We start from the raw sequence: 19924 nt of genomic DNA on the forward strand, positions 1-19924 counted from the left end.
CGGTGTAGTTTGAAGCATAAGCAGGTTGCAGAGTCAAAAATTAGCCAGAGGTCGGTACACAGGTAGCTGCAGCTACCACGTCTGCCCACTGCTAAAGAGAATAAATATTCACTCTTCTCCTCACCCATGGGAGTGGAGAAGGGGGAATATTCATTTTCTTTAATAGCGCAGTGTGAGTCGCAGCTGCCGCTTCCTGCTGCAACTCAGCGATTCTCTGTGCCAGCTATTAGAGAGGCACAGAGGATCCCTGAGCCGCTGTAGGAAGTGCAGCTGCAACTCACACTGCGCTAGTAAGGAGAATGACTTTTCACTCCTCTCCACGCCCATAGTGTCGGCATGGAGAGGAGTGAATATCCCGGCACCTCACCTCTGTGTCTGAGGGCGCATGGCAATGATGTCATGCGCTGCTCAGATGCAGAGGTGAGATGCTGGCAGAACAGGATGCAGCACTGGAGCAGATGCGAGGAAGGAAGGTGAGTAGAAGTGGTTTTTTTTTCAAGTGTGCAGTGATGGGGGGGCCATGTACACCAGGATAGGGGGTCCATGCATAACAGGATAGGGGGGCCATGCATACCAGGATTGGGATGAGGGGTGCCATGCATACCAGGATTTGGGATGAAGGGTGCCATGCATACTAGGATTGGGAAGAGGGGTGCCATGAATACCATGATTGGGATGAATGGGCCATGCATACCAGGAAGGGGATGAGGGGCCATGCATACCAGGAAGGGGATGAGGAGGCCATGCATAGCAGGATGGGGATGAGGGGAGCCATGCATACCAGGATTGGGGATGAGTGGGCCATGCATACCAGGATTGGGGATGAGGGGGCCATGCATACCAGGATTGGGGATGAGGGGGCAATGCATACCAGGATTGGGGATGAGGGGGCCATACATACCAGGATTGGGGAAATTTACCAGTAGCTGCTGCATATTCCACCTAGGCTTATACTCAAGTCAATAAGTTTTCCCAGATTTTTGTGGTAAAATTAGGTGCCTCGGCTTATATTCGGGTCGGCTTATACTCGGGTATATACAGTATTTTAATGTTGCTGACAATTTGTTTCTCTGTAGATAACTTTGCAAGCTTGGTTTCTTTTTTACATTTCTTATTGAGATCTCTATACTTCTGAAATGCTATGTCTGTATTCTTGGCCTTCAAGATTTTGAATGCCCTTTGTTTTTGTCATATTAAACTTTGTACTGTCTTATTTATCCATTATGATTTCTTTTTATTCCTGGCCATTTTAATATCAGAGGGTATACATTTTCTACAGGATTCTAGTAGTATTTCCTTAAACATTACTCATTTATGTTCATTTTCGCCAGTTACCTTGACATGGTCCCAGTCTACACGATTAAGCTTTTACCTTAATTTGTTGATAACAGCTTTCCTAAAGTTCCAGGTTTTTTCATTTCCCTTTTTGAATGTTTGATTAAAAATTACATTAAAAGTTACCATATTATGGTCGCTGCATCCCATATGCTCCCGGACCTGTAGATCTAAAATTGTATCTGGTCTATTTGACAGAACCAGATCCAGCAAATTACCTCCCCTGGTTTGTTCATCTACCAGCTGAGAGAGGTAATGTCCTGAACTGTGGATAAGAACTTGCGGCTTTTAGCACAACTGGAAGATTCTATGCCCCATTGAATATCTGGATAGTTAAAATCCACCATAATGAGGACCCTATTATTATTTGCTGCCATTTTAATTTGTTGCAGAATTTCAGCCTCTACATGTTCATCTATATTATGAAGCTTATAGCAAACTCCAATTAGCAGCTTTCCATTATTGCCATCCCCATGTACATTTACCCACTGACTCTATATTGTCGCAGCTCCCCCCAATGTCATCATTGAGCACAGGTCTTAAGTTGGATTTAACGAAAATACACACGCCTCCTGAGGACCACAGTTAAAGGCTTTTGCCGTGTTAAGGTTTTTTCGGGAGTGTACGCCCACAGGAGGTGGACACTCAGACATAGGCTGCTGCGTCTGGGTGTCCGCCTCCTGTGGGCGTACCCTTCCGAAAAAAGTTCACAGCAAAGCACACATTCGCTCTGCCGTCACCATTGCGTTCTATGGCCCTGTCAGAGCATACGTCCAGACCCCGTTTGCAGGGAATTTTAGGACGTATGCCCCAACGGGAACACAGAACGCAGTGTGAAAGCACCCGTATCATAATCTTCAGTCAAATAAACTTCTGAGACAACTTATTAAGATGATGTGTTATTTGTCAAGTTAAACTTGGCTAGATCTATATTTTGCAATGGGAATTGAACATTTTTGCATGCAACTGTTTATGCTGAATATACATCACAGGCAATAGATCCATACCTCTGTATTAATCAACTTAATAGTGAAATGAAGAACAGATGCACATTTTCGCTTTGTTGGGTGGGAAATTGAAAACATTTAGATCTGTCAGTTGGATGAAAGTTCATGTCCACATTTATGATTGGGGTAAATGCTTGCGATATATAGGTTTATTGTAGTCATATACTACAGGTAGATGTAGGATCCTTGTACTTAGACATGAAACATGGGCATATGGTTTTTTTGTGCCATGAAATTAATTTTTATACAGTTGTGTGAGCAAAACTGTAAACCAGGCTCCTTGGAAACGTGTGTGTAGCTGCAGGATTGGAGGTTACGTAAACCTAAGTAATGTCAATTATCTCTATCATCATTTGATTTAACAAGTATCCCAAGGTGTTTTTATAATATGTTCCAGGTCTTAAGAACCAGTAATATGTCCCAAATATATCCCTGTTACAGAGAAAAAATCTTGTATACTAAAAACATCCCCATGCAACCTGAGCTTATGTTTGCTAAAAATCACCTCCTGACACAACCCTTCTGGGGAGAAAGCAGGAGAACTGGTTTGTGATGAGCCCAACCTTGAAAAGCAAATATTGAATATAACAGAGCAATGAGTATTGAATTTTGCAGCCAATGTGCAGTGTTCTGCTAAAGGATAAAACCCCAATGGCTTAATTAAATACACGAACGGATTGATTTGAAGCCATTATTACAAGCAGTGTAAAGTGGGCTAGTGAAACAATCCTTTATGTGGGGTACCTAGAGGGTCTGCATTTGATTCAGTTCACTGGTAGAGCATGAGGTATTTGTTAAATCTTGTAAGCTTGGGAAGCTCAGCAATGCGGCGTAACTGTGGCTGCACAGAAATGACTTCCAAATCCATGGAAACACAAGTCAAATGTTCTCTCAAGGGTCAATATCATAGATAAGCATTAAATATATCCATAGCTCATGGTTAGTAGATACTAAAGTCAATATTTGTTTAACAGCCTTTGGCATTCTTGGATACTTAGGCTGCGTTCACACTAGTGTCATTACTCCCGTTCATGATGATCCATACCAGAGAGATACATTTTCACCAAATCCAAGAAAATTCTTTTGGATTCCATTATACTGTCTTTACGTTCCTCAGGTTATCATAAGTTACATACAAGTCAACCAGTCATGATATACTCATGACTTCACTAGACAGGAAACTGAAGAGGTTGACTGCTCCAAAACATGTTTGCTAAGTTATTAGATTCGGTGTTGAGTTTCTTGGGTTTTTCATGAATATTTACTGAATATTTCTTGTGAACTTCTTATGTTCGACTCAACTTTTGTCTGGCTGTGCTTTGAGGTTGTTTTATTTTTTTTCCTATTAATTGAATATTAGAGGACATGTAGTGGATAACTATCTGCCTCTTCTGCAGAGCACTAATCTCCTACATGTCCAAGTCACATATCACAGTCACTTATCAAAGTCACATGTCAAAGTCTCATATCAAAATCACATATCTTTGACATCTGACTTTGATAAGTGACTTTGACATGTGACTTTTACAACTGATAATAATAAAAAAAAGTCACTGATCGCTGCTGAGCCTTGAACCCAAAACTCTATGTCTAGAGGCCAGTGCACTAGATGTAGAGGAAGATGTAACAGCTTTATTAGCATTATGGATGTAGTGGGCACAGTGCAGGTGATATGTGCTGTACTGCTGAACAAGAGGAAGACAAGAAATCCCAGGATGACTTCTGTGACACTGATCCAGTGCTGAAATAGTGGCTGCATGGAGCAGTGCAGGAGAAGAGGTGACTGGGTGGGCAGAGAGGTGTTATGTTCTGCTACCAAAGCTAAGGAAAGAGAGGAGATCTGTCCCTACTATAGGACTCAGCTGAATCCCTACGAAGTAACAGGGAACCTGATCCTGCGATCAGACCTGCTAAAGTCCTAATCTAGTCTGTACGGAGACCTATAGATGTGGGGAGGGAATCCCTACAAGTACTAAGGACTGGGAGGAATATGGGACACCTCCTAACAGAAATAGTAGCAGACAGACGAACAAACAAAATAGATAGAACATAGAGGTCCGTAGACCAAGCAAACTAACAGAGCTAGATACAGAGCACAGGCTAGCTAGAAAGTAGATATACAATGAAGTCCAGCAAAGCCAGAAGGGCGGAGCAGGATTAAATAGGCCAACAAGGTCATGTGACCAGCAAAGGAAAAAAAACCTAACAGCAAGGTTCTAACAGTACCCCCCCTTCTAAGAGGATCCTCCGGATCCCCTAGGACCAGGCTTATCAGGAAATCTCCTGTGAAACGCTCTGATAAGTCTGGACGCGGAAACATCATCTGACCTCACCCAAGAGTTATCCTCGGGTCCGAAACCTTTCCAGGCCACAAGATACTGCAAACTACCTCTATACCGTCTAGAGTCAAGGATGCGAGAAATTTAATATTCCCCGTCCTCCACCACCGGAGGAACAGAGGCAGAGGCGTCACCATCCGACACAACAGCTTTTTTTAACAGAGAGACATGAAAGACCGGATTAATTCTCCAGGAGGTAGGAACCTCCAACCTAACAGCAGATTGGTTGACAACCTGAAGCACCTTAAAGGGCCCTACAAACTTGGGACCCAATTTCTTAGAAGGAATCCTCAACCGCAGATTCCTAGAGGACAACCAAACCATGTCACCAACAGCGAACAAAACCTCCTGTCGTTTCCTATCAAAGTAGTCTTTAGATTTTCTGTTGGCCTCCTGAAGATTACCACGCACATCCGTCCAAACTCTTTCCAAATCACCGGAAAAATTCTCCTCCTCAGGCACGGCAGATCCCAACTTGGAGAACGACCCAAACGACGGATGTCTCCCAGAACAACAAAAAAAAGGCGAACAACCAGCAGAAGAAGATGTATGATTGTTCAGAGCAAATTCGGCAAGTGGCAGAAACTCAGACCACCCCTCTTGATTGTCTGCCACAAAACAACGCAAGAACTGCTCAACATCCTGGTTTTTCCTTTCTGTCTGGCCATTAGATTCAGGATGATATCCGGACGAAAACGACAAATGAATTCCCAACCTGTCACAAAAGGCACGCCAAAAACGAGCCACGAACTGAGGACCCCTATCAGAAACAATGTCAGTAGGAACGCCATGAAGTCTGACAATTTCCTTGACAAAGGCCTTAGCGAGAGTTTTAGCGCAGGGCAGTTTGACGAAGGGAACCAAGTGACACATCTTGCTAAAACGGTCCACGACCACCCAGATGACAGTAAAACCCTCAGAGGGGGGAAGGTCAGTTATAAAGTCCATAGCCAAATGTGTCCAAGGAGCACTGGGGACCTCCAAAGGACAAAGCAACCCCGCAGCAGGAGTATGTGAGGACTTAGATCTAGCACATATAGTACATTGGCGCACCCACTTAATGACTTCCTTCTGCCATCCAGGCCACCAAAAACTGCGACCCACCAGTCTCTTGGTCTCAGAGATTCCGGGATGACCTGCCAACCGAGATTCGTGACACTCAACAAACAAATCTCTCCTAAAGGTCCCAGGCACAAACAACCTCCCATGAGGAGTGTTAGATGGGGCATTCTCCTGAGCTTTAAGAATCTCATCTTCCAAAACGGAGTCTAAAGCAGCTATCACAACACCTTCTTGTAAAATGTTCTCCTCTTTCTCACCACCGACTATGGGAGAAAAACTGCGAGACAAGGCATCCGCCTTAACATTCTTAGTACCAGGGATGTAAGTAACGGAGAAATTAAACCGCGAGAAAAACAGTGCCCACCTAGCCTGACGGGCATTCAGGCGCTTGGCAGCATCAAGATATATCAGATTTTTATGATCCGTAAGAACCTGAACGGGAAATTCCGCACCTTCCAAGAAGTGGCGCCAGTGTTCAAATGCGAGTTTAATAGCCAATAATTCCCGATTACCAATATCGTAATTCAGTTCAGTCTCCGAAAATTTTTTTGAAAAAAAGGCACAGGGATGTAATCCATCCCCGTTATCCTGAGACAATACTGCGCCAACCCCCACAGAGGAAGCATCAACCTCAACCAAAAACGGCCTAGTAACATCAGGCTGCATAAGGATGGGAGCAGAGGTGAACCTCTCCTTGAGATACACAAAAGCTTCAATGGCCTCAGAAGACCACTGAACCGCATCAGCACCTTTCCTGGTGAGATCAGTCAGAGGTTTGACAATACTAGAAAAATTTTTTATGAATTTTCTATAGTAATTGGCGAAACCCAAAAACTTCTGTATCGATTTCAAACCAATAGGCCTAGGCCATTCCTGCACAGCCTGAACCTTAACCGGATCCATCTCAAAACCTTTGCTGGAGATAATGTAGCCCAAAAAACTAATTCTCTGTACCGCGAACTCACATTTCTCCAGCTTAGCAAAAAGCGAATTGTCCATTAATAACTGTAATACCTCACGCACGCTCCGCCAATGAGACTCCAGATCTGGCGAATAAATCAAAATGTCATCCAAATACACAACCACATTTTTACCGATCAAAGGTCTAAGGATGTCATTAATCAGATTCTGAAAAAATGCAGGAGCATTAGTAAGACCAAAAGGCATAACCAGATTCTCAAAATGACCCACAGGAGTGTTAAAAGCAGTCTTCCATTCATCACCCTCCTTCATGCGCAACAGATTGTATGCCCCCTTAAGGTCAATTTTAGAGAACCACTTGGCCCCCAATAACTGGTTAAACAGATCAGGAATCAATGGCAGTGGGTAAGGATTGCGTACCGTAATTTTGTTAATCTCACGAAAATCCAGACAAGGACGTAAACCGCCGTCCTTTTTTTTTACAAAAAAAAATCCAACCGCCACAGGAGACTTAGAGGGCCTAATGTGACCGGCGGCCAAGCTTGTCTGTATGTATTCCTCCAAAGCCTTCCTCTCAGGAATAGTAAGGTTAAATAAACGACTCTTAGGAAGAGTCGCTCCAGGGACAAATTCAATAGAACAATCATAGTCTCTATGGGGAGGCAAAACCTGCGATTCCTTCTCAGAAAAAACTCTCCAAAAATCCTGAATAGGAACAGGCAATTCTCCCCTATCCAAAGCTGCAATACGCCCATTACAACACTTGTCATAACATTTATGGCTCCAGGATTTAATTTCACTGGTAGACCAATCCAGTACAGGATTGTGAAATTTTAACCAGGGCAATCCCAATATTACTGGAGAAGGCAAGTTATTCAACACTACCAAATCCAATTTCTCATGGTGAACACCATTAATAGTGAGAGGAAATTCACTGACCTTGAGAGTAATATTCTTCAAAGGGGAGCCATCCACAGAAACCACAGCAATGGGGGATGATAAAGGTTCAGGTTTTAAATTGAGTTTTTCCACAAATCCCCCATCAATTACATTCAGTGTAGACCCGCAATCAACAAACACCCGAAATTCCATCAATTTTTCCTGAGCAATCGTGGAAGCAGCTAAAAATATACCCTTGGAATTTAAACAGGCAATACGGGCGTGACTGACCATTTTTTTTTCTTTCTTCATACGAAGCTCACAGCCTTTAATCAAATGACCAGATTTTCCGCAATAGAAACACAAGCCTTCCGAAAAACGACGGTCTTTTTCTTGAGAGCGAGGTGCCACCGATCCAATCTCCATCAGTTCACCACTGTTAATACACACATTATCATAACCAGAAACTGACATAGCAGAGGATTTGCTCTCATTAACCCTAGCACGCAGTCTTCTATCCACCCGTATAGCTAATTGCATAGCCTGTTGCAAATCCTCAGGTGTAGGATAAGCAATTAGCAGGTCTTTAACCCTTTCACTGAGCCCAGCAAGAAATAGACTTTTCAGAGCAGAATCGTTCCACCCTGTTTGAGTGGACCAACGACGAAAATGTGTACAATATTTTTCCACATTACCCGATCCTTGTTTTAAACGTCTCAACTCAGTCTCAGCTGATGCGACACGGTCAGGATCATCATATAATAGTCCCAAAGCAGAAAAAAAACTATCCACTGATCTGAAGCATGAATCACTAGGTTGCAAAGAAAAGGCCCACTCCTGAGGCTCTTTGCGCAAAAGTGACATTATGAACCCTACGCGCTGGGATTCATCCCCAGAGGACTTAGGTCTCAAACGAAAATACAATAAGCAAGCATTTTTAAATGAAAAAAATTCTCGGTGTTCACCAAAAAATAAATCCGGCAAACATACCTTAGGCTCCAAGAAATGTGCTCCAGGACAGTTACTCACGTGCTGACGGAGCTCGGCCACTTCCAGAGAGAGTCCCTGCAGGCGATGAGCCAAATCCTGAACCGACACCATGATGGAACAGAAAAATCTTTCCTTAGAGAATTTGCTGGCTGGACTTACTGTTATGTTCTGCTACCAAAGCTAAGGAAAGAGAGGAGATCTGTCCCTACTATAGGACTCAGCTGAATCCCTACGAAGTAACAGGGAACCTGATCCTGCGATCAGACCTGCTAAAGTCCTAATCTAGTCTGTACGGAGACCTATAGATGTGGGGAGGGAATCCCTACAAGTACTAAGGACTGGGAGGAATATGGGACACCTCCTAACAGAAATAGTAGCAGACAGACGAACAAACAAAATAGATAGAACATAGAGGTCCGTAGACCAAGCAAACTAACAGAGCTAGATACAGAGCACAGGCTAGCTAGAAAGTAGATATACAATGAAGTCCAGCAAAGCCAGAAGGGCGGAGCAGGATTAAATAGGCCAACAAGGTCATGTGACCAGCAAAGGAAAAAAAACCTAACAGCAAGGTTCTAACAAGAGGAGTATAGAGTGGGCAGGGCTAGCACTGGCTGTGAGGATGATTCATTTAGCTACAAAAAGTACAGAAAGCTGTGAAAAACTGGAAAAAGGGAAAGGTAGAAAAAAAAAAAGCATTGTGGCAGGGAGAGGGGCTTTTCTTTACAGTCCATCACAGATTAGTGTATGAAGAACTATTGATCTAAGGAAAATATATATTCTTGTACCGTGTTAGCCAGTAGATAGAAAAATATTTAGATTTGAGAGTCCTCAGTGGTTGATACCTTTTAATGGCTAACTGAAAAGATGGTAACAAATTTCAAGCTTTCGAGACTATGCAGGTCTCTTCATCAGGCTAATATACCACAAAATCCGAAGAGTCACATATTTATACACAATAAGACACACAAAAAATGCAATAGGTAAGACAGGTGATGTAAAGCAGAGTTATTATGGAAGAGATAAACAGTTCTGGCTATGAATATTTTAGCAGTTAATAGAAAAGGAGTGTGAAGGTTTTATTGTCCTGTGACAAGTCCTGAAAGTGTTAAAGGTCACCATCAGTTTATAACTGAAAAACTATAAACTGATGGTATATATAACTATAACACTTTCAGAGCAGGAATGAATGTGTCGCATGGATTTATGTCATTCCACATCAACTAAGGAATGTGCCCCTCAGACTTGTGAGGCCATCATAACACTGGACCTAGTCACAGGACAATAAAACCTTCCCACTCCTTATCTATTAACTGCGAAAATATTTATAGCCAGAACTGTTTATCTCTTCCATAATAACTCTGCTTTCCATTACCTGTCTTACCTACTGCATTTTTTGTGTGTCTTATTGTGCATAAATATGTGACTCTTCAGATTTTGTGGTATATTAGCCTGATGAAGAGACCTGCGTAGTCTCGAAAGCTTGCAATTTGTTACCATCTTTTCATGTAGCCATTAAAAGGTATCAACCACTGATGACTTTGCTAATGTCATTAATATTATTTTTGCTAATTCCAAAACTCTACTCAAAACCTATTTCTCATATTTTTTTGCATAAAATAAAACCTCTTGAAACTTGCCTGGCCTTTGCATAGGAAGTATCCATGCATGCAGGATGCAAGAACAGCAGCTTTCCATCATCCTGTGCTATTCTCAGTTGTCACCAAGAGATTATTTGGAGCATTTAAAAAGATCAAATTACTTCCCCCTTAAAACTGCTGCTAGGCAAGAAATAATACTAAGTTCTGCCTAAGGGCTCGCTCCCATTTGCAATGCAATCGGACGAGTGCAATCCGATAACAAATCAGATTGCACTCGCCCCAATGTTACCCTATGGGTCAGCTCACATCTGCGATTTTTTTCTCATGCCGATTCAGCATGCTGCAATTGCATCTGCGAATTAGATCTCACGCACCCATATAAGTCTATGGGTGCATGTGGTATAACCCGAGTGCAGTGCGATTCCCGCTGATGCCAGCAACAGAGGAAATGGAGAAATTACTATCTCCATCTCCTCTGCCCCTGTGCTGCGATTCTCTCATGCGAGAGGATTGGAGCACAGAGCACTGACACTGTGGTGAAATTGCAAAAAAAGTGTGATTCCACAATTGTTTTTTGTTTTTACAACTGACCTGGCAACATGATTCTCCAAGTCGGTACAAGTACACAGATACCAAACATGTATAGTTTTTTTTAATTTAAGTGGTAAAAAAAATAAACTTTTTGTACGAAAAATTGTTTCGCTTTTGTCGCCATTTTCCAAGACCTGTTACGTTTACAATTTTTTGGGATCTGGGCCTGGGTGAGGCCTTATTTTTTGCACCCTGAGCTGAAGTTTTTACTGATACCATTTTGGGGTAAATACAATGTTTTGATCACCCCTTATTGCATTTTATTGCAATGTAGCAGTGGCCAAAAATATGTAATTCTGTCGTTTTAATACGTAACACCAAGAAGAAAAATTCATGAAATTATGGAAATCACAGGATGGATAGACATGGTAATGATATGCAAATTATGAAAAAGTGCAAACAAAACTTTCGAAACATCTCGATTTATTCAGTATTAAGTATAAGTGCCCAGCGCAAAAATACATGTGCTTACACGCCTTGTTCTGCAATCAATGAGGTTATTAATGGTTGTCTGAAAACTTTTCTTCCACAATGAATGCACTTAGGCAAATCATCATGATCCGCTGCTGACTGCTCTCTTTGCATTTGCGACCAATAATGTCCCTGATATGCTTAATGGGAAACAAGTCCGGAGAGTGGAGAAATGGCCACAACCAAATCAAGGGAATGCCAAGCTGTTAATGTACCCAGAATGTAGATTAGAGGAGTCCAGCTACTTTTACATTATGTCACCCTACAACATAATTCCGGGAATAGGACCGGTGTGATGTTCCCTCGTGAAGGCCTCTTTGTTCAATATTGAAGAGTGTATATTTCATAATATACCTTTTCAAAGCTTTTTATGCCAGTTTTCAGACATAAAATCTTTGGAGAATTTGAAGATTTGTAGCCTATGCCTAAGAAGAATTGGGCCTATGCCAATGGCATAGGTATCCATTCGATATCATTGAGGGGCATAGCTTTAGAGGTTACCTGGGCATGTACAGTATCTTGGGTTCTAAATGTTGGGAGTGTGGCAGCAAAGAAAAAATATTGGCATTTTGGTCTAGAGGTATAAACTGATCCTTTGCTCTGATGAAGAAAAGCCTAGCTATGACTTTGGTCATAGTCACTCTAAAACCCTGGTGGTTCTTCTTTAAAGGGACCTGTCACTTGTCAATAAAATGAAGTTATATGCATCAATAAAATATTCTAGTTTCATGATTGTGTAGTTTTTTTTCCTTTTTTCCTTGTGTCACTCCACTCCAGCTTGTTTAGCTTAGAAAAACGACGCCTCTGAGGGGATCTCATTTACATGTATAAATAAATGTGTGGTCAGTACAAAGGACTAGTACATGACTTATTCCATTCAATGACCATACTAAAGTACCAGGGGGCACTCATTACAGGTGGAAGAAAGGCGATTTTGGCCCTTAAGCAGGAAAGGGTTCAGACTGTGGAATGTCCGACCACAAGAGGTAGTAATGACAGACACTATAACAGCTTTCAAAAAAGGGCTGGACGATTTCCTCGATACACATAACATTGTGGGTTACAGTTAAATTAGACAAAATGTACAATTGGGGGAGGAAAGTTGAACTTGATGGACCTAGGTCTTTATTCAACCTACGTTACTATGTTACTATTGCAGAGGTATTCACATTTGTTGCTTTTGTCACACAGTATGTAAATTCTAGCTTGCAGTCCAACTGGATATACAGTACAGACCAAAAGTTTGGACACACCTTCTCATTTAAAGATTTTTCTGTATTTTCATAACTATGAAAATTGTACATTCACACTGAAGGCATCAAAACTATGAATTAACACATGTGGAATTATATACGTAACAAAAAAGTGTGAAACAACTGAAAATATGTCTTATATTCTAGGTTCTTCAAAGTAGCCATCTTTTGCTTTGATGACAGCTTTGCACACTCTTGGCATTCTCTTGACGAGCTTCAAAAGGTAGTCTCCGGAAATGGTCTTCACTTCACAGGTGTGCCCTGTCAGGTGTTATGATCTGCAACATGTGCTAAGGAAAAATAGGGGAAAGCTGTCCCTACAGTAAGACTAAGCTGAATCTCTACGATGTAGCGGGCTGCCTGTTCCTAGTGAACAGACCCGCCTTAGTCCTCGACTAGTCTGAACTAGAATTAAGGGAGGGGTCCCTAAAAGAACTAAGGACTGGGACAAAAATTGGACACCTCCTAAACAGAAGTTGTTGCAGAACACAAAAAGACAAACTGACAAAAATGTACTAGAGGTCCCAGAGGACCAAGCGAACTTGTCAGAGAAAGGCACCGAAGCACCAGGCTAGAGAAACAGTCAAACACTGAAGTCCAGCACAGCCACAAGGGTGGAGCTGGAATATAAAGGCAGATGGTCACGTGACCGCAAAACACAAGATGGAAAAAACAAACAGGAGGGTTCTAACAGTACCCCCTCTTTTATGAGGATCCTCCGGATCCTCCAGGCCCAGGCCTATCCGGAAACCTCCTGTGGAGCAGAGACATCATCCGTCCTAACCCAGGAGTTGTCTTCGGGACTGAAACCCTTCAAGAAATTTCATATTCGCCGTCTTCCACAACAGGAGGAACTGTGACAGTGGCGTCCCTATCAGATACATCAGCCTTTTTCAACAGGGAAACATGAAACATAGGATTAATCTTCCAGGAAGTAGGGACATTCAACCTAACAGCAGACGGGTTAACAACCTGAAGCACTTTAAATGGACCCACAAACCTAGGACCCAGTTTTTTAGAGGGAATCCTCAACCACAGGTTCTTTGAGGACAACCAAACCATGTCACCCACAGTAAACAAAACCTCCTTACGTTTCCTGTCAAAATACTTCTTGGACTTCTTGTTAGCCTCTTGAAAGTTGCAACGTACATTAGTCCAAACTCTCTCCAAATCAGCGGAAAAATTCTCCTCCTCCGGCACCGCCGACCCCAATTTGGAGGACGAACCAAAAGATGGATGTCTCCCAGTACAACAAAAAAAAGAGAACACCCAGCTCAGGATGATAACTAGACGAAAATGACAAATGGACTCCCAACCTGTCACAAAAAGCACGCCAAAAGCGAGCCACAAACTGAGGTCCTCTCTCAGAAACAATATCCGTGGGAACGCCATGGAGCTTGACAATCTCCTTAACAAACGCCTTAGCGAGTGTCTTGGCGCAGGGCAGCTTAAGGAATGGAACCAAATGACACATCTTACTAAAACGGTCCACAACCACCCAGATGACAGTAAAACCCTCGGACACAGGAAGATCAGTAATAAAATCCATTGTGAGATGCGTCCACTAGGAACCTCCAGAGGGCAAAGCAACCCCGAAGCAGGAGTATGTGAAGCCTTTGACCTAGCACACACAGTACACTGATGTACTCACTTGATGACTTCCTTCTGCCATCCAGGCCACCAAAAACTGCGACTGATAAGTCTCTTAGTCTCTGAAATTCCTGGATGACCTGTCAACCGAGACTCATGACACTCCACAAACAAATCTCTCCTAAAGGCTCTAGGCACGAACAACCTCCCATGGGGAGTGTTAGATGGAGCATCATCTTGAGCTTTCAGAATCCCATTCTCCAAAATGGAGTCCAATGCCGCCACCACAACTCCTTTCTGTAAAATGCTCCCCTCCTCCTCGGCACCGACCGTAGGAGTGAAGCTGCAAGATAAAGCATAGGCTTTAACATTCTTAGTACCAGGGATATAGGTAACAGAAAAATGAAACCGAGAAAAAAAAAGTGCCCATCTAGCTTGACGGGCATTTAAGCGCTTGGCAGCATCCAGATAGATCAAATTCTTATGATCTGTGAAAACCTGAATAGGAAATCTAGCGCCTTCCAAAAAATAACGCCAAGGTTCAAACGCAAATTTAATAGCCAGCAACTCCCGATTTCCAACATCATAATTCAGTTCGGTTTCCGAAAAAATTTTCAAAAAGAAGGCACAAAGATGTACTCCACCCTTGTTCTCCTGAGACAAAACTGCTCCAACTCCCACCGATGAAGCCTCGACCTCGACCAAAAAAGGCTTGGTCTCATCAGGCTGCATAAGGATAGGGGCAGAACTGAACCTCTCTTTGAGATACTCAAACGCTTCAATAGCCTCAATAGTCCACTGGGCCATATTCGCACCTTTCCTGGTGAGATCGGTTAGAGGTTTAACAATTACAGAAAAATTCTTAATGAATTTCCTGTAATAATTGGCAAAACCCAAAAATCTCTGTATAGATTTCAAACCAATAGGCCTAGGCCATTGCTGCACAGTCTGAACCTTCACAGGGTCCATCTCAAAGCCCTCGCTGGAGACAATGTAGCCCAAAAAACTAATTTTCTGCACAGCGAACTCACATTTCTCCAGCTTAGCAAAGAGTGAATTACCACTCAATAACTGCAAAACTTCACATACACTCTGCCAATAGGACTCTAGATCTGGTGAGTAAATCAAAATGTCATCCAAATACACAACCACATTCTTACCAATCAAAGGTCTCAGGATGTCATTAATGAGGTTCTGAAAAAATTCAGGTGCATTGGTAAGACCAAAAGGCATCACCAGATTCTCAAAATGACCTACCGGAGTGTTAAAAGCAGTTTTCCATTCATCACCCTCCTTCACCTGTAGCAAATTGTATGCCCCCCGGAGATCAATTTTGGAGAACCACTTGGCCCCCACTAACTGGTTAAACAAGTCAGGAATTAATGGCAATGGGTAGGAATTGCGTACGGTAATCTTATTAATCTCACGAAAATCCAGACATGGACGTAAACCGCCGTCCTTTTTTTTAACAAAAAAAAAACAACTATCACAGGCGACTTAGAAGGTCTAATGTGACCAGCAGCCAGGCTAGTCTGTATGTACTCCTCCAAGGCCTTTCTTTCAGGGATCATCAGATTTAACAAGCGACTCTTGGGAAGAGTAGTTCCCGGAACAAACTCAATGGCGCAATCATAATCCCTATGAGGAGGTAAAACTTGCAACTCCTCCTCCGAAAAAAACCTCCAAAAATCTTGAATAGGTACAGGTAATTCCCCTTTTTCCACAGCCGCAATGCGACCATTACAACATTTATCATAGCACTTCGGACTCCAAGACTTAATCACATTAGTAGACCAGTCCAATAAAGGATTGCGCAGTTTTAACCAAGGCAATCCTAGAACAACTGGAGAGGGTAAATTATCTAAAACAACCAAGTCCACAATTTCTTGGTGCACTCCATTGATAGTGAGGGGAAATGCAGCAGTCTTGTGAGTAATACATTTCAAAGGAGTGTTATCAATTGCAATCACAGAAATAGGTGGTGACAAAGGTTTGGATTTCAATTTAAGGTTTTCCAAAAACCCTTTATCAATCACATTACGTGTTGAACCACAATCCACAAATACCTGAAATTCAATCAAATCTCCCTGCAGAGTAGTACTCCCAGAAAGAATTACTCCTGCAGAGCGTAAACAAGTTATACGGGCGTAACTGACCTTTTTTTTTTCTTTACTTAAACGACGCTCACAATACTTAAGCAAATGGTCAGCTTTACCACAATAAAGACACAATCCCTCGGCGAACCTCCGGTCTCTTTCCTGAGAGTGGAGTGACATCGCCCCAACCTCCATCGGTTCTCTGCCATTAGAGCAGATTTTCTGGGGAGTATTAACTGACATTACAGGATTCTTTACCTCATTGAGCTTGCACCTCAGTCTCCTGTCTATTCGAACAGCTAACTGCATAGCATTCTGCAGAGTCTCAGGTGCAGGGAATGCAATTAGCAAATCCTTAACCCTTTCACTCAGACCAGCAAGAAATAAACATCTCAGGGCAGGATCATTCCACTTAACTTCTGAAGCCCATCTCCTGAATTGTGTGCAATAATTTTCAACATCATCTGATCCCTGATTCAAACGCCTGAGTTCTGATTCAGCAGATGAGATTAGATCAGGATCGTCATATAATATCCCCATAGCAGAAAAAAATTCTTCAACAGACCTTAAACACGGATCATTAGGTTGGAGAGAAAAGGCCCACCCCTGTGGTTCATTGCGCAAAAGTGACATAATAAAACCAATGCGCTGTGATTCATTCCCAGAGGACCTTGGTCTCAAACAAAAATATAACAAACAAGCATTTTTAAAGAAAAAAAAATCTTGCTGTTTACCATAAAAAACATCTGGCAGTCCTACCTTGGGTTCGACAAAATGCGCTCCAGAACAGCTACTCACGTGTTGCTGAAGCTCGGCCACCTCCAGAGACAATCCCTGCAAGTGTTGAGCCAAATCCTGGACAGAAACCATACTGATCCCCGAATTTCTTTCCTTTTATTTTTTTGGGCTGGACTTACTGTTATGATCTGCAACATGTACTAAGGAAAGATAGGGGAAAGCTGTCCCTACAGTAAGACTAAGCTGAATCCCTATGATGTAGCGGGCTGCCTGTTCCTAGTGAACAGACCCGCCTTAGTCCTCGGCTAGTCTGAACGAAGACCTATAGAATTAAGGGAGGGGTCCCTAAAAGAACTAAGGACTGGGACAAAAATTGGACACCTCCTAAACAGAAGTTGTTGCAGAACACAAAAAGACAAACTGACAAAAATGTTCTAGAGGTCCAAGGGGACCAAGCGAACTTGACAGAGAAAGGCACCGAAGCACCAGGCTAGAGAAACAGTCAAACACTGAAGTCCAGCACAGCCACAAGGACGGAGCTGGAATATAAAGACAGAAGGTCACGTGACCGCAAAACACAAGATGGAAAAAACAAACAGGAGGGTTCTAACATCAGGTTTAATAAGTGGGATTTCTTGCCTTATAAATGGGGTTGGGACCATCTGTTGAGTTGTGCAGAAGTCTGGTGGATACACAGGTCATAGTCCTACTGAATAGACTGTTAGAATTTGTATTATGGCAAGAAAAAAGCAGCTAAGTAAAGAAAAACGAGTGGCCATCATTACTTTAAGAAATAAAGGTTAGTCAGTGCAAAAAATTGGTAAAACTTTGAAAGTGTTCCCAAGTGCAGTTGCAAAAACCATCAAGCGCTACAAAGAAACTGGATCACATGAGGACCGCCCCAGGAAAGGAAGACCAAGAGTCACCTCTGCTTCTGAGGATAAGTTTATCCGAGTCACCAGCCTCAGAAATCGCAGGTTAACAGCAGCTCAGATTAGACACCAGGTAAATGCCACACAGAGTTCTAGCAGCAGACACATCTCTTCAACAACTGTTAAGAGGAGACTTTGTGCAGCCGGCCTTCATGGTAAAATAGCTGCTAGGAAACCACTGCTAAGGACAGGCAACAAGCAGAAGAGACTTGTTTGGGCTAAAGAACACAAGGAATGGACATTAGACCAGTGAAAATCTGTGCTTTGGTCTGATGAGTCCAAATTTGAGATCTTTGGTTCCAACCACCGTGTCTTTGTGCGACGCAAAAAAGGTGAACGGATGGACTCTACATGCCTGGTTCCCACCGTGAAGCATGGAGGAGGAGGTGTGATGGTGTGGGGGTGCTTTTCTGGTGACACTCTTGGGGATTTATTCAAAATTGAAGGCATACTGAACCAGCATGGCTACCACAGCATCTTGCAGTGGCATGCTATTCCATCTGGTTTGCGTTTAGTTGGACCATCATTTATTTTTCAACAGGACAATGACCCCAAACACACCTCCAGGCTGTGTAAGGGCTATTTGACCAAGAAGGAGAGTGATGGGGTGCTATGCCAGATGACCTGGCCTCCACAGTCACCAGACCTGAACCCAATCGAGTGTGCAAAGCAGTCATCAAAGCAAAAGGTGGCTACTTTGAAGAACCTAGAATATAAGACATATTTTCGCTTGTTTCACACTTTTTTGTTAAGTATATAATTCCACATGTGTTAATTCATAGTTTTGATGCCTTCAATGTGAATGTACAATTTTCATAGTTATGAAAATACAGAAAAATCTTTAAATGAGAAGGTGTGTCCAAACTTTTAGTCTGTACTGTATTTCCAAAGTCTTCTCTAGGAGTGGCTGCTTCCCCTCCTTCTTAGATTCTTCCCATTCACTATTCGGCAGCATTTGAGACTGGACAGCCATAAGCGTTTTTACCACCCCAGAGTATGACATAGTTAGGACACAATGTGATGACTAAAAAGATTTCATAATTTATTAAATATATTAAAAAAGACACACATTGTATGAATTCCATATAATACAAGGCATAACATAGGTAGGTGTAGCAACAGAGGGTAGATAGAGACACAGTTGGTATCAATTTTAAACCAAGTCTACAACATATGAAGTCCCATAGCTTAGACAGTAGAATTCATTGGTAACAAGAACATTTGTGCTAAAAAAGTCACAGTAACATTAATCATATGACCTGAGTAAGGTCAGTGTAAACGACCAAAGGTCATACATTCCAACACACAATGAAGCCAATATCACATAGGTTAAGCTAAATAGAACATACTTAGTAAAAGTAGAACATGACCAACAGTGTGAGGGAGGCCCCCGACACGTGCTTCCGTACTTCCTCAGGGGGCAGTGATGGGGTGTGTGTGGATACAGGGCCTTTTATATGTGGAATCCAATAGAGGATAGGTGGGCACTGACCAATAATGGCGCACAACGCCGTACGCCCGGGACATTGGTGAGAGCAGCACGGTCTCAAGCGGCGTCCCGGAAGACAAGGGGGGAAATGTTGTTATCTGTCCGTCGGATATGTATGAAAAAGAGGCGTTGTGCCAAATGCGTAATAAATCCTATTATGAGCAACTCCATTACAATCCCATGATTTCATTTTCAACAGAACTTGCCAGTGTTCTTGAGGATGCCTTTTACAAGGGTGTCATTACTAAAAAGGTGTTGGAGGGCCTCCTCGTCAAGGCCCTGGTGATCCCCACCTTCTATTTATTACCGAAGATCCACAAAAACCCACTGACTCTGCCGGGTCGTCCGATTGTCTCTGGCATTGGAGGGCTGTGTGATATGACATGTAAATTTATTGAATACTATTTACATCCACTAGTTGATACGCTGCCCTCCTATGTCAAAGACACTTAGGACATCCTGCGGTTGTTAGATGGGCTTATACTGGAGGGTGGGGTGTCGCTGGTAGCTGTTGACGTGGAGGCCCTATACACCAGTATTGAGCACGACCATGGATTGATGGCGGTGAAATATTTTTTGGAGATGAGCAGTATGGAGGAGTCACTTTGCTCTCTGGTTCTTACCCTATTA

This window comes from Phyllobates terribilis, unplaced genomic scaffold (genome assembly GCF_046119375.1).
Source record: "Phyllobates terribilis strain yellow unplaced genomic scaffold, ASM4611937v1 Scaffold_11__3_contigs__length_659146591, whole genome shotgun sequence".
Taxonomy (NCBI): domain Eukaryota; kingdom Metazoa; phylum Chordata; class Amphibia; order Anura; family Dendrobatidae; genus Phyllobates; species Phyllobates terribilis.